Here is a 14700-nt window from a genome sequence, read left to right on the forward strand (position 1 = left end):
GATGAGACTAATAGTCCGAAATAAAAATAAATTAATATATATAATACTCATCTCAAAAATGAATTCCAATTAAGGAATAATATATATACCAATTGATACGGACCCGACTATCAAAGATCAGATAATAAATAAAAGTGGATTTATAAGATCAAAAGAATCCAACCTTGATCGCCCTTCGGGGCCCGTGGCGCAGTTGATAGAGACGTTGAATCTCTACAGTTCCAGATGAACATTGTCTGAAGATAGCGGTTTCAATCAGAATAATAGTCCGAAATAAAAATAAATTAATATATATAATGCTCATCTTAAAAATGAATTCCAATTAAGGAATAATATATTTCTTAAAGGGGTTGACATAATTATTTACTATAGTAATTATTAAATACCTACAGACACTAGTGTTTGATTCTTTCGGAAATCATCGGTGCAGCATTAGGACTATTAATTGGAATCGGGAATTGGAAAAATTGGAGCTTTTTGGGGAATCAGTATCGGAAAAACTTGTGCCTATTTTCTGGTGCCAAATACGATTCCTTTAATTCTCTATGTTATTTGATTTTGTTTAGACCAAAATCTTTGTTAGAAATTATTTGGAAGGTTATTTCTAACTTGTACAGTAAAGGCAAAAACACTTTTGTTTAAGAACAGTCATCTTTTTTGGATAAAGGTCGTAACAAACCAAACAAAGGTAATTATTGCATTCAATCAAATATTTTTTAAAATTCAAAATACAACAAAGAGATACTTAGTCGATTTCTTGTGTGATTTCCAAAAAACGGTTGTTCTGGAAATTGTTTTCCTTGTTTTAAGAAAGTTAGTTTAGCAGAGGTGAGGTAGGTGCTCATTCCTTATTTTTTTTTTTTTTTAAATTTTTGTTGTTGTTGTTATAAATTAAAATTAACTTCCTCCTACATTTGAGAGTTACTTCTGTTGAAATTTCGGCGCTTGAACAGTTTAATGAAGACATTAAAAAAATGAAAATATCGAAGAAAAAAAAAAGGTTAAATTGTACGTATCCGTTTTGAACTGAAGATCTCAAAAAAAAAAAATCACTTAATTTGATCGAGTAGTTTTTCTTTTACAGCAAAAAAAACAAAAAAAACACGTTTTAATGAGAGCGCAATGAAGGTAGCCATCTTTGCATTTTTTGAACACGCCACGGGGAGATAACTCAGTTTAAATACTAGCTTTTCTTCCTACAAATCGAAACATGACTACCTTTTGCTCGGTAGCTTAACAAATTGTTTTTTTACTTGATCAAATTAAGTGAATTTTTTTTTTTTTGAGAACTTCGTTCCATAACGGATACATACAATATAACCTTTTTTCGATATTTTCATTTTTTAATGTCTTGATTAAACTGTAAAGATACCGAAATCACTTTTTGTGAGTTTTTATACAGAGCCTCTCCTCTTAAGTAAAATGTGCAAAAAGCCACATAAATTATAATAAACTCACTTATGCAGATTGACAAGCATCTTATTCGGAATATTTCCAACATCTCCGCTGGGAGTAATGTTAAAATAAGAAAAATTTATTGATTTTAAAACAATCAGTAGTAAAACTAAAATCTATAGATCACCGCTACACAAGTGGTTTTTTTTTACGCACATTTAACATGATTTTTTTTTTTTTTACGCACATTTAACATGATTTTTTTTTTTACGGTTATCGGGTGGGGTGAGGGATGATAACTTTATAGTTAAATATTTAAATATTTACAAAGAATCGGAATCGGTAATTGTATTGGAATCAGGAAAAATATTGGAATCGTCCCATCACTAACAGGCTGCCCGGCACTGCCCAGTCGTAAAATACACTTAAATATGATATTTGGATTAATGCAGATTTCGTATTTATTATTATATTATATTGGACCCAATATATAGTAATGATTTTAAAAGTGTTTTAAAAAATGACTTGCACGCCACCACCGAGAATTGAAACCAAAACGTTTAGTTTATGATTTACTGTTCCCTTACATTAATGCCTGAGCTATGAAGAGATGTTGGCTGCAAGGCTAAAAATTAAAACATTAACCAATAGCTACTACGTTATGCATTCGTAATGCCGTCGTTCGACCTTCATCTGGCAAATTCCATTTTTTTTTAATTTTCCCAAATCTCAGTACTCGGTATATAAAATTTCGAGTCTGTAGACTGAAAATTGACAGAGTTATTGCGAAGGAAAATGTACACAGACACACAGACAGACAGACAGACAGACAGACACGTCAACTTTTATAAATATATAGATTGATAAACTAGCATGGGTGGCCGGCGTTGCCTGGGTGTTTGGAGGTGTATGCTGAGCAAACAAAAAAAAAACAAAAAAAAAACGGTCAATTTTTTTATATTTTACCTCTATTATGAACCCTTAACATTTATTGTTTGGGGCTCAAATCAAGTTATTAAGTTAGATCCATGTCCAAGGAACCAATATCTAAAATTTCAAGTGTTTAGACCCAAAATTGTGGGAGGAGTTTGGTAGAGTTCTCAAGGGTCAAATCGTTGAACTTTGACCCCTTAACAGCCAAATTTCTGGCCTAAAACCGATCACATAGATTTTCCCAAATCTCAGTACCCTGTATATCAAATTTCGAGTCTGTAGACTAAAAATTGACAGAGTTATTACTTAGGGAAATGTACACACACAGACGCACAGACACGTTCACTTTTATAGATATACTAGCATGGGTGGCCGGCGTTTCCCGGGTGTTTGGAGGTGTATGCTGAGCAAAAAAAAAAAAAAAAAAAAGTCAATTTTTCTAAATTTTACCACTATTATGACCCCTTAACATTTATTGTTTTGGGCTCAAATCAAGTTATTAAGTTAGATCCATGTCCAAGGAACCTATATCTGAAATTTCAAGTGTTTAGACCCAAAATTGTCGGAGGAGTTTGGTAGAGTTCTCAAAGGTCAAATCGTTGAACTTTGACCCCTTAACAGCCAATTTTTTGGCCGAAAACGGATCACAAAGATTTTTCCAAATCTCCATATCCTGTATATCAAATTTCGAGTCTGTAGACTAAAAATTGACAGAGTTATTGTGTAGGGAAATGTACACAGACACGTTCACTTTCACATATATATATATATATATATATATATATATATATATATATATATATATATATATATATACTAGCAGTTCCCGGCGGCTTTGCTCGGGCCCTATGTACTGTTCATAAGGTTATGTGCATATGTATATATTAAAAAGTGTGAATATGTAAAGTAATGCCTTTCTGTATAATAGTCTTCCTTAACTACTATAGAGAAAAGACAAACAGACATTTTTACTTTTATAGATATAGATAGATAGATAGAAAGATAGATAGATAGATGCCCCCTTTCTTGGATTAAGGTTGAAAATTCTTTTACAAAACTGGGAGTGTAGATAATGTAGATAATTATGAGTTGATAAGGATTTATTGATTTGTAGAAAGGCCTTCCACTTAAGTTTCTTCCCTAGGATTACTAGACTTTGGGTTTTTTTTTTTTAAATCAATTTTCACCCCAAACAAGGCACAGTGCCACTTTGAAGTAGGGGGCTACTATCGGGGACATAATTTGCAGGGGCATTATGAAGGGAGTTGAGTAGCAAGATGTTTGTTCACATTACACTTGAACTTCTGCATGTCAGTACAGTTGAGAAGAGAGTTCCAAAGACTTGCAGTTCTGGGGAAGAAATTATTTGAGTAAAAGGCTTTCTTACACCGAGGGATCTCTACTGTAAAGGGGTGGGACTTAGTTGCTTGTCAGGTTTGTTGGCGGGTAGTCACGCCGAGGAGGTACAAGTGCTTGTAGTTCGTCAGAGCATTCATCATTCAAGTATTTGTAGAACAGGCAGAGGGATGCAACATTTCGTCGATGGGACAGAGCCTAGATGACAATTCAGGACCTATCAGGTTGGCGACTCTCTTTTGAACTCTGTCCAGGAGTGAGAAACAAGCAGCAGATGCACTAGCCCAAATGTGACAACAGTACTCCATACATGGGTGAATGGTGGCCTTATAGAGGTACAGGATACTTTCAGGCGTGAGTAATTTTCTAGCCTCCCTTACCACTTCCCTAACTGTACTAACCAGAAGAAGTTTAAATGTAATGTGAACAAACATCCAGCTGCTCAACTACCCTCAGTTCTTTGCTAAACACGATCCCAAATAGTAGCCTCTTACGCTCCAAGTGGCAATATGCCTTGTTTGGGATGAAAAAGAGTAAAATAAAAAAATATTTTATCCATATTTTACTTATCAAGGCAAGATAAGTTACTCTTCTACCTATCTTCCGGTGCTTCTATATTTTAATATAAAAAAAAAAAATTTCAAGTTAAACAAATGGTATTTTTGTAATTGTCATTTCGCAAATAGTACCATATCCAAAATTACAGAAAATCAACCATCTCAAGAAAAATAACCTTCTTAGTGACACTCAATATGGTTTCCGTTCTGCTAGATCTACAGCAGATGTGCTTACAGTTATATCTCATAGGATTAGCAAATCTCTCGACGGAGGCAACCTTTCTAGGGCAATTGCTCTTGACATATCTAAGGCCTTTGATAGGGTATGGCATAAAGGTTTACTTCACAAGATCTCTAGCTATGGTATAGCTAGAAATGTCTTCTCAATTATTAAATCATTTCTTTCTGATAGGTTCATAAGAGTAGTAGTTGAGGGGCAAAAATCAGAAGCTCACAGTATTAATGCCGGTGTCCCTCAGGGGTCCATCCTGGGCCCAACTCTTTTCCTGACATCATTTGTAGACATTTATGCTGATGACACTACCATTTATGGTAGCACATCTAAGACAGTAAACGACCAAGTTCTCTCTGATTCTCTGTACAATATGGTTGTCGTCAAGTCTAACGTAAATAAGTTCTTGATGAGCCGTTCCATATGAGTTAACAAATTTACCGAATTTTCATTACTAATGATTACTATATTTTCCAATTTCTACTGTACACTCTTTAACCCTTATCCTTGGTGGCCTCTTGGCCTTGATAATGTGGTGATGCCTGTGTAAAAAAAACAAAAAAACAATAGGTTAGGAAAATAATTATTCATGAAAAACTGTTTGCAATAAAGTTTAGATGAGGATAAAATTTGTCCGACATTTTGAGTTTTTTTTGTTTTTTTTGTTTTTTTTTACATGGAAGTCACCACTTATCAAGGCCCGGAGGACACTCGGGGATAAGGGTTATTGCGTGTACAGTAATCAATGGGATAATATCGTAGTAATCGTTAGTAATGGAGATTTGATAAAGTGTCTTACTTAAGGGAGCGGTTTATCAGGAACTTGTTTATATTGGACTTGAAGACATCCAAGTTGTAGTCAGGTGGGAAACAGCAAACGGAAGAGAGTTCCACAGGCGTGCAGTTCTAAGAAAGAAGCTTTGTTCATGGAGTTAGTTACGTTTATTACGTGACGTATGCAACAGAACTTAATTATCTCCTCTTTTTTTTTAGAAAGCGTAACAGTTATTTTGCTTAATTTCACAATTTTCATTTTGCATTAATAATCATTTTTTTTTACCTTATTGTTTTTCGTAATTTTTGGATATATTAGTATTTGCGCCGTGACAATTACGTAGATATCATTTGTTTCACTTGGAATTCAATTTTTTCTCTCGTTATTATAATATAGAAGCGCCGATCTTCCTTCCGCCCTCCCTCCCCCTCTTTCTCCTTCTTCCTTAGTAACCCCCCTCCAAAAAAAAAAAAACACAAGAAACACACGAAAACACAAAACCAAAAAAAAAAAAAATATATACACAAAAAACACACAAAAATATACACAAAAACAAAAATAAACCACACACACACACACACACACACACACACACACACACACACACACAAAATACATCATTTGAAGTGTGGTTTTACCCGATTCTGTTCATATTTAAATAAAATACTTGAAATCCATCAATCCTGAACAATCATTTTGTTTAGTTCCTTTGTACAATAGTGGCGCGTTTGAAAAGTAATGCAGGATTTTCTAGAATAGCCAACAAAAAAAAAAAAAAAAAAAAAAAAAACGAGCTGAAAAAATAAAAACCAAATATACAATAAATAAATGTTACCAAAGGCAAGATAAGTTACTCTTCTACCTATCTGGGTGCGTTTTTTTTTGTGTGTGTTTTAACTTATTTTAAGGTGATTTTTGTTTTGTTTTCTACTTAAAAATAACGGTAATGTAAAACTGTTGAGTTGGACTGAAGAACAAAATGGTTGCTTTTTTTTTTTTTTTTTTTTCAAGGTGGTCACCACTTATCAAGGCCCGGAAGCCACTCAAGGATAAGGGTTATTGTAAGTACAGTACGTTAGTGTGAAGATTTAATAAAGTGTCTACCCAAGGGGGCGGTTCATCAGGAACTTGTTTATGTTGAACTTGAAGACATCCAGGTTGTAGTCAGGTGGGAAGCAGGCGGACGGAACAGAGTTCCGCAGGCGTGTAGTTCTAAGAAAGAAGCTTTGTTCATGGAATCTACATTTTGATTTAGGCATAGATAAAGAGTGGGGAAAGTTTCTGACAGTGGATTCAGCTAGACGGGTGCTTTTCGTAAAATTGGCGAGGGGGGGGAGACCAGAGATTGGAATTCAGACGAGCACCTGCCATAGAAATAACGATAAAACAAAGATAGGTTTGCAACGTCTCTTCTGTGGGAGAGAGGTTGCAGGAAAGAGAAAAAGGCATCCCCCACTAAACCACAAAGTCTATTTTGTACTTTGTCAAGGCAGGATAGGCTGTTTTTAGCAGCTCCTGCCCAGATGTGGCAGCAGTATTCCATCCTTGGACGTACTTGGCTTTTATATAGGTAGATAATTGCATCAGTAGTGAGATATCTTCTGGAGCGGTAGAAGGATCCCACCATCTTTCCAGCAACCTTGGCAACAGACTTGATGTACGTGTTCCATTTCAGATCAGAAGTGAAGGTCAAGCCCAGAAGCTTGTCAAAACATGGGGCTTCTCCTAGACGAGAGCCATCCGTTTCAATTGATCCCAGATGGCGATCAGAGCGTTGATAGGAGTTTGGTTTTAGATGCATTAAAGGTAACTAGCCAAGTCTTCCCCCACTGAACCACGCGCTCGAGATCAGAGGAGAGAGAATCAGAGAGAACTTTGTCATTTACAGCCTTTGATGTGTTGCCGTAGATGGTCGTGTCATCAGCATAGATGTCAACGAATGATTTGAGTATGTGTTTAGGAGATCTTTGATGTAGATCAGGAAGAGAGTTGGGCACAGGATGGACCCTTGAGGGACTCCAGCATGAATACTGCAGGCCTCTGATTTTTGTCCATCAACCACTACTCTTATGAGCCTATCAGAGAGAAATGATTTAATGATAGAGAGAATAGTTCCAGTTATACCGTAGCTGGAAATCTTGTGAAGTAGGCCTTTATGCCATACCTTGTCGAAGGACTTTGATATGTTAAGAGCAATTGCCCTAGAAAGGAAGCCTTTGTCAAGAGATTCATTAATCCTATGAGATATAACCGTTAGCACATCTACAGTAGATCTTGCAGAACGGAAACCATATTGTGTGTCACTAAGAAGGTTATTTCTGCAGAGGTGGTTGACTATTTCTCTATTTAATATGGATTCCAGCAACTTACTCATGACACACAGGAGACTTATTGGTCTGTACTGAGAGGGAGATGACTTATCACCTGAATTCTTAAATACAGGGCATGCTGATGAGGTTTTCCAGCACTTCTCCTTATGGCAATGCTTAAACAGTTTCGTAAGTATGCGAGCAAGTTCTGCTTCATTAAAGCCAGAGCCGAGCCTTGATAATCACTCAAAAATCAAAAATGAAATAAAACACTGGTAGAATTTTATATTTTCACATGATTTGGCGACATATTATTTGATATGTTTGTATCAGTATTTTAATTTACGATTTTTGAGTGATTATCAAGGCTCAACTATTTTTTTTTTTTTTACTCATGTTGCAAGGCATTTCGCCACTTGAACATATCAGGCTATTATTTGGAACCATGCCTAGAAATGTTTTACAAGATCTTGGTTTACATTACATTTAAACTTTTGGATATCAGTACAGTCAGGGAAGCAGGAGCAGGGATGGAATTCCAAAGTCTCGCTGTTCGAGGGAAAAAAAAACTATTAGAGTAGGAAGCTTTCTGGCATTCAGGGAACTCAAAAGTGAAGGGGTGTGATTTTGTTGCTGAGCAGGTTTGTCGGGGATATGTACGTCAATGGGGACACAAGTGCAACAAGTTCATCAGAGCACATTCCATCAAAATACTTGTAATCAGGCACTGCGATGCAACATTGTAGCAGTGGGGCAGGGTTTTCAGCTTAGTCGATAAAGTGGGATATATTATATTGAAAACTCTCTTTCGGACCCCTGTCCAAGAGGTAGAGGCTAAATAGGTATAAAAGTAATTTATTTAGCCTTTTGAGTGGTATAAGAGATTCAAGGAAGGCAGGGAGTCTGTTTGGGATGATGATAGGTGTGAGAGGGATAAAGAAGACAGAACACCTTTTTTTTGTTTAGGGTTAGGATTACGCGAACCCTAACCCTAAACCCTAACCCTTTTTTTTTTTTTGTTTGTTAGTGATTCTGGAAAATAACCAAGTAATATTTTCGATTTTGGAGCACAAAATGAACCATAATACTTGATTATGTTTGTAAACTTTAATTCCAGTCAGAAATTACCGATATTTTCTAGGTCAGAGCAATAAATTTTCATTAAATTTGATCCATAACAGATCTGAATGAAGCTAGATTCCCGGGATTTCAGTTTCTTCTTGTAATTTTAGATGTTTTCTAGAATTAAAATCATTTAAATAAATTTTGATCAAAACTGGGATAAGGATTCTAGACATAATGTTCATACGAGGACATTAAAGTAGAGTAAAACTGTTTTGTGCAGGGAATCATTTTTACTCGTCATAGGACGGGTATTTTTTTTTCTAATTTAATGTGTTTATTAACCCTTTTTGGTGCAATTACACTCAATTAAACAGTGAAATTTGGAAAATGAAAAAATTGATAAAAAAAATAATGGCACAAGGTACCTTCAATAAGTTTTCAGACTCTTTTCGTATGGGCACTTTTATTGAAACTCCAGTCCCCTTCAAAGTAATCTCCTCCGACTGCAATGCACTTGTACCGTTCCAACAACTTCTGGAAGGCCCCATGGAAGTTCTCTTGTGTCAACGTGTCAATGAGCCTTGTCACAGCCTCTTTAATCTCATCAATTGTTTCATAACGACAGCCTCTAAAGTTTACTTTGAGCTCAAGGAATAACCAAAAGTCACAGGGAGCAAGGTCTGGACTATAGGGAGGGTGAGGAACTGCCTTGCCTTGATGCTCATCTTGTTGTCATGACAACGTTTGTCTTTCTGATCTTCTCTGAGCACTCTTGGTACAAACTTTGCACAAATCTTCCACATCTTCATGGATAATTGTGTGTACAGTTCCCACACTGACATCAAACTGTGCACTTATTGTCTCTATAGACACATGACGGTTCTTAACTATGAAATTCTTTATTTAGCCAATTAAATCTGGTGTTCTGAATTCCTTATTCGTCCGACACGTGTCATCAGCCCTCATAGACTCCCTGCCTTTCTTGAATCTCTTATGTCACTCAAAAACTCATGCTCGATTCATGCAAGACGGTCCAAAAGCAGTTTGAAGCATTCCATATGTTTCTGTGGCATTTTTTCCAAGTTTAAAGCAGAATTTTATCGCATATTGTTCTAAAGTGTACTAACGTCTAAATTGCATTTTTGAAATTTCACCAGCTGTGACAATCAGGTTTTAGTAGGGTGTATTCCAATTCCTGCTATAGCTGTTCATTTGAACCTGAAATCATAAAAATTGGTCATCTCATAAGATGTATAGCAATAGCATAGTGAATTTTAAAGAGTCTGCAACAATTTTAAACGCCTGTACAAAAATAGTCTGGAAACTTATTGAAAACACCTCATATGTATTGACTTTTTGTGCAAATTTCAACTACAAGCAATGATATCTCCTCCACGTAAATACCCCCAACAAACCCGACAAGCAGCAAAATCCCACCCCTTCACGGTAGAGATCCCTAGATGTAAGAGAGCCTTCTACTCCAGTAGTTTTTTCCCCAGAACCGCTAGGCTTTGGAATTCCCTTCCAGGTTCCCGCTTCCCCAACTGTACTGACATGCAGAAGTTCAAGTGTAATGTGAACCGACATCTTGTTGCCCAACTCCCCACTTAGTACCCCTGTAGCCTGTGTCCCTAATAGTAGCCCCCTACATCAAAGTGGCAATGTGCCTTGTTTGGGGTGAAACTGTAATAAAAATATCTACTTAATTGGCATGTCAGAAGTACTAAATATTATCGCATTATTTAAAAAACACGAGTTTTCGATCTTTATCATAAAAACTCTCGCCATATTGTTTTCAAAACACGTGACAATAACAAGGGAAGTAATTCAACTGTGCTAAAAACAAGGCAACTCATATTTATGATTTTTAACGCACAATTTATTAAAAATATTGGTAATAGTTATACCCCCTTGGAACTCTCCATTTTTTTTTTTTTTTTTTAGCCAAACATTTTATTTTGGCTAATTTTCGCCAAAAAATGTTATATCGAATAATTTTTTTTCTGCCTTATCGCTTTTCGTAATTTTTGGATATATTTATTACTTTAACATGATCATTAAGTAGAGATCATTGGTTTTCCTTGAAAGTCAATATAAAAAATTTCGAATTTCGGTGTTATAGTGTAGTTGCATCAAATTTTTACATTACAATAAAGAAAAAGGCGGTTCTTCCCCCTCCAAACGGAAAGAATAAATGCGCTGTTGAACATTCCTTATAATCTCTTAATAATGCGTGACCTTTCAAAAACAGATTTTGTGTTTATTTCCTTGTTAATGTGTTTTTCTCCTTTGAAGAAAAAAATATAAAACAAATAAAAATGTATAGAAAAAAAAGAAGAAATCATTTTATGATTTCTTCTTCTTCTTGTTCTTCTTCTTCAGACGAATGTTTTTTATTACAAGGTTCTTTTTTAGAATTCAACTAACTAACTAACTAAATAAAATAAAAAACAATAAGAAACAGACACATCTCTGTGGTGTACATGCTCGTCACCGAAAGAAGATGTTATATTCCAAAAATCACGTTAATTGATCAGGTAGATTTATTTTTAACTAAATAAATAAGATTTTATGGGTATCTGAGAAATAATTGTCTCGCCTGCCATTAAAAAAAATGTCAGGCAACAAAGGGAGATAACTCAACAATAATTCATACTAGATTTATGTTGTAATGTCTACGAATTCTCATTAATCGCTTAAAAATGATTATATATATATATATATATATATATATATATATATATATATATATATATATATATATATATATAACTACTTGATAAATTAATATGATTTTTGGAATATTATATTTCCGTTCTGTGACGATTACGATTACGTAATAATGATAATTTTTATGTATTTTTTTTAATTAAGCTGAATTCTAAATTCTAAGAACTATTATTATTATTATTATTTGTTTAACTTCTACCCCATTTTTCTTCCCTTTTCTTTCACTTTTCCCGCTTTTTCTTCATTTTTCTTTTTCTTCCCTTCTTTTTCTTTCTTTTACTCCTCTCGCTTTTCCTCATTCTTTTTTTCTTTCTCCTCTTTCTGCTGCTCTCCTCCTCCTCCTTCTTTCTCCCTTCTCCTTCCTCCTCCTCTATTTATGCCCCTACCCCCTCTTCCACCCCTTCCAGGCGAATGTAATAAAACGTCACAGTCCACCACAAACAAAAGTCTATCCAATATGTCAAAATGCAAGAAGGAGAAGAAGAAGACGAAGCCTTGGCCATTTTGAAACCCTGGCGCTTCGTCTCCTTCATTATTTCTTCTTTGCCAATCGACGCCATCTTGTATTTGAAGAAATGTTATCTCATCTCCTGAGATGTATACACAAAAAAATAAAACAAAACAATAATTATTTTTTAAACTCCCTATTTTAACCAATTCTTTTCAGAAATTTAAATTTAATTTTTTTTCATTTACAACCTTAAATCTAAGCTTAAAAACAATTTAGAATTTACCTTTTTTATATATTAAAAACAAATTAAATAAAAATGACGCATAATCACGATTTTATTGCGAAACTAATTCATGGTGTAACTCTTTTCAAAGTTTAGTATCTGTTTTAATACTACACTTCATCTTTTCTTATAGTGAAAGAGAACTCCGTTTAGACTGAGGTAATTTTTGTTTTTGTCTCAATCCGGTGTGCCCCTTTTTGGGTAGCTGGATTTTCCTGATATTAAAAGCCGACCTTGATTTTAACTCTGCCCTCGGGAGGGGGCGAGTAAATAGGGGGTATTTCGCATGTGACGTCACTTATACCCCAAACTAACTGCGATCATTCTATGCAAGTTTAAAGCTACATAAAATTTACATATTAAAACTGAAATTCAAAGAGACCCTATTTGATTTGCCATCTCCAAAATTAGAGACAGTCATTTTTTAATATAAGGAAAATCTAGCTCCTCAAAAAAAAAAAAAAAAAAAAAAAAAAAAATACTCTGAATAATACAAAATTACCCGTTTCATTAACCGTGAGAGGCCATTTTGCAACATGGCTGAGTCCTGTTTACATGGTTACTGATGATGCATTACGGTCGAATTTTTCATTTCTTTTCGAGGACCTATTACGTACGCATTTTTGGAATAAAAGTGTTGCTTTTAAATTGTATTTTTGTCCGGAAATAAAATTGTAATATTTTCTTTAAATGCTATTTAACTTATAAATTAAACTCCATATAAATATTTTTTAGCAACGTAGACAAGAAAAAAAAATCCCTCTTACAATCAGTCCAGCAAGCGGCGATATTATTTTTTAAAAATATTTTAAATTGTGTTTTTGACCAAAACCATTAAATGTAATTGTTTTAGATAAGGTATTTTGAAAACACCTTATCTAAAACAATTATATTTAATGTTTTAAAATAGCGCCGCCGAGCGACATTTTTATTATCCCTACAAGTTAAATATTAACCGAATTTTTTATCAGTCGTAGATAGTTTTTTTGTTTTCGACGATTTATTACCGACTAGTATAAAAACGGCGCTCCTTCTAAATAAGAGTGAAAATCGAAATATTGAATTTCAATTAAAACCAACGTTATCTACTTGATTGCCATGTCGAAATTAGTAACATATCCCAAAATTACGAAAAATGATAAAGTAGAAAATTAATTATTAAGTAAAATAGTTTTCGACGAAAATTGCATATTATGTTTATTTAAACAGAATAATCAAGGGCGGCAACTGAAGTCTGTCTTGTTACATTCAACTCCAAAAATGATGGCGGTCAATTGGTCGTGAAATCGTGAAATTATGTTTTAATGCTGTGATATGTTAGTAATTACAACATTTAAGTAGATAACATTGGGTTTTAATGGAAATTCAATTCTGTGGCTTTCAATTTTCGTTTTAATATTTACTTTAAAACGACAGACAAGGAAGAACGATAACTAGAAAATTAGGAGCTCGAGTTATCGCTCTTCCTTAACTAGTCTATTTTCGCGACTTATAAAGATGTCACCTATTTTTCCCCAGTCGACTTTGTATTTCGGCGTTTCACGTCTACGAATGAGGTGTTTTAATGTGAATTTTACACTAAAACATGGTTTAAGTAGAAATAAGTTGTTTGCGAATCATGCGAAACCCATTTAAGTGATTAAAGTAGGATTTATTGAATTAAAAATCAGATTTTTAAGACAAAAAAAGTCAATTAGAATTTTATTTCTGGACAAGAAATACAATTTAAGATTAAAAATCAATTTGATTTAAATGAAGTGGAGAAAATATTTCAACGGTCTCTATGCTACAATTGAATCAATTAAAATAACTCATTTAAATTTAAGAATTAAAAAGAAAAAGAAGAAAAGTGATTTGTGAGTCTGATTCAAAACTCAAGTGGGAGTCGCGATTCCATTTTCATTTTTGGGTTTAAAAATGAAAATATTATTTAAGTGCGGCCTTGTAAATAATTGGAGTTTTATCCAACCGTCTTTTATAATTGTTGTTTGAAAAAGAGAAAGAAGAAAAGAAGAAGAGAGGGAATGAGTCTTAATAGAATATGGTGGAAAAGAAGAAAGAAAGAAGAAAGTGTGAGGAGGAAAAAGAATAGAGAAATGAAGAAGCAGAAAAAAGAAGTAGAAATGAAAGAAGAAGAAAGAAAAAAGAAGACGAAGAAGAAGAAAAAGAAGAAGAAGAAAAGAAATAAGTAGAAAGGGAGGGGAGAAGTGAACTAAAAAAAGAAGTAGAAAGAGAAGAAGAAAAAAAGAGAAGTAGTGGAAAGTACAGAAAATAGAGAAATGAGGAAGAAGGAAAAATAGAAAAAGAAAAAAAAACAAGAAGAAGAAGAAGAAGAAGAAGAAGAAGAAGAACAACAACAACAACAACAACAACAAAGTAACGGATTCAAATATCTATGAATAGAAGTTGTGTGACCGTGTGTTCGTCTAACTTGTTTGTGTGCATTGGATAATAATTTCAATCACACTAAACAATTGTTTAGTTTTATCATAGCAAATATCGATTTTTATTAATAACGCCATCCATATAACGTCAAATACGATCACAAGAAATCCACCGAAAGTAGTAATAGTAGTCCTAATAGGATACTTGCATTAGTTGTTGTTGTTGTTGT

Source organism: Euprymna scolopes, chromosome 28 (assembly GCF_053919585.1).
Source record: "Euprymna scolopes isolate OS-2025 chromosome 28, ASM5391958v1, whole genome shotgun sequence".
NCBI classification, from domain to species: domain Eukaryota; kingdom Metazoa; phylum Mollusca; class Cephalopoda; order Sepiida; family Sepiolidae; genus Euprymna; species Euprymna scolopes.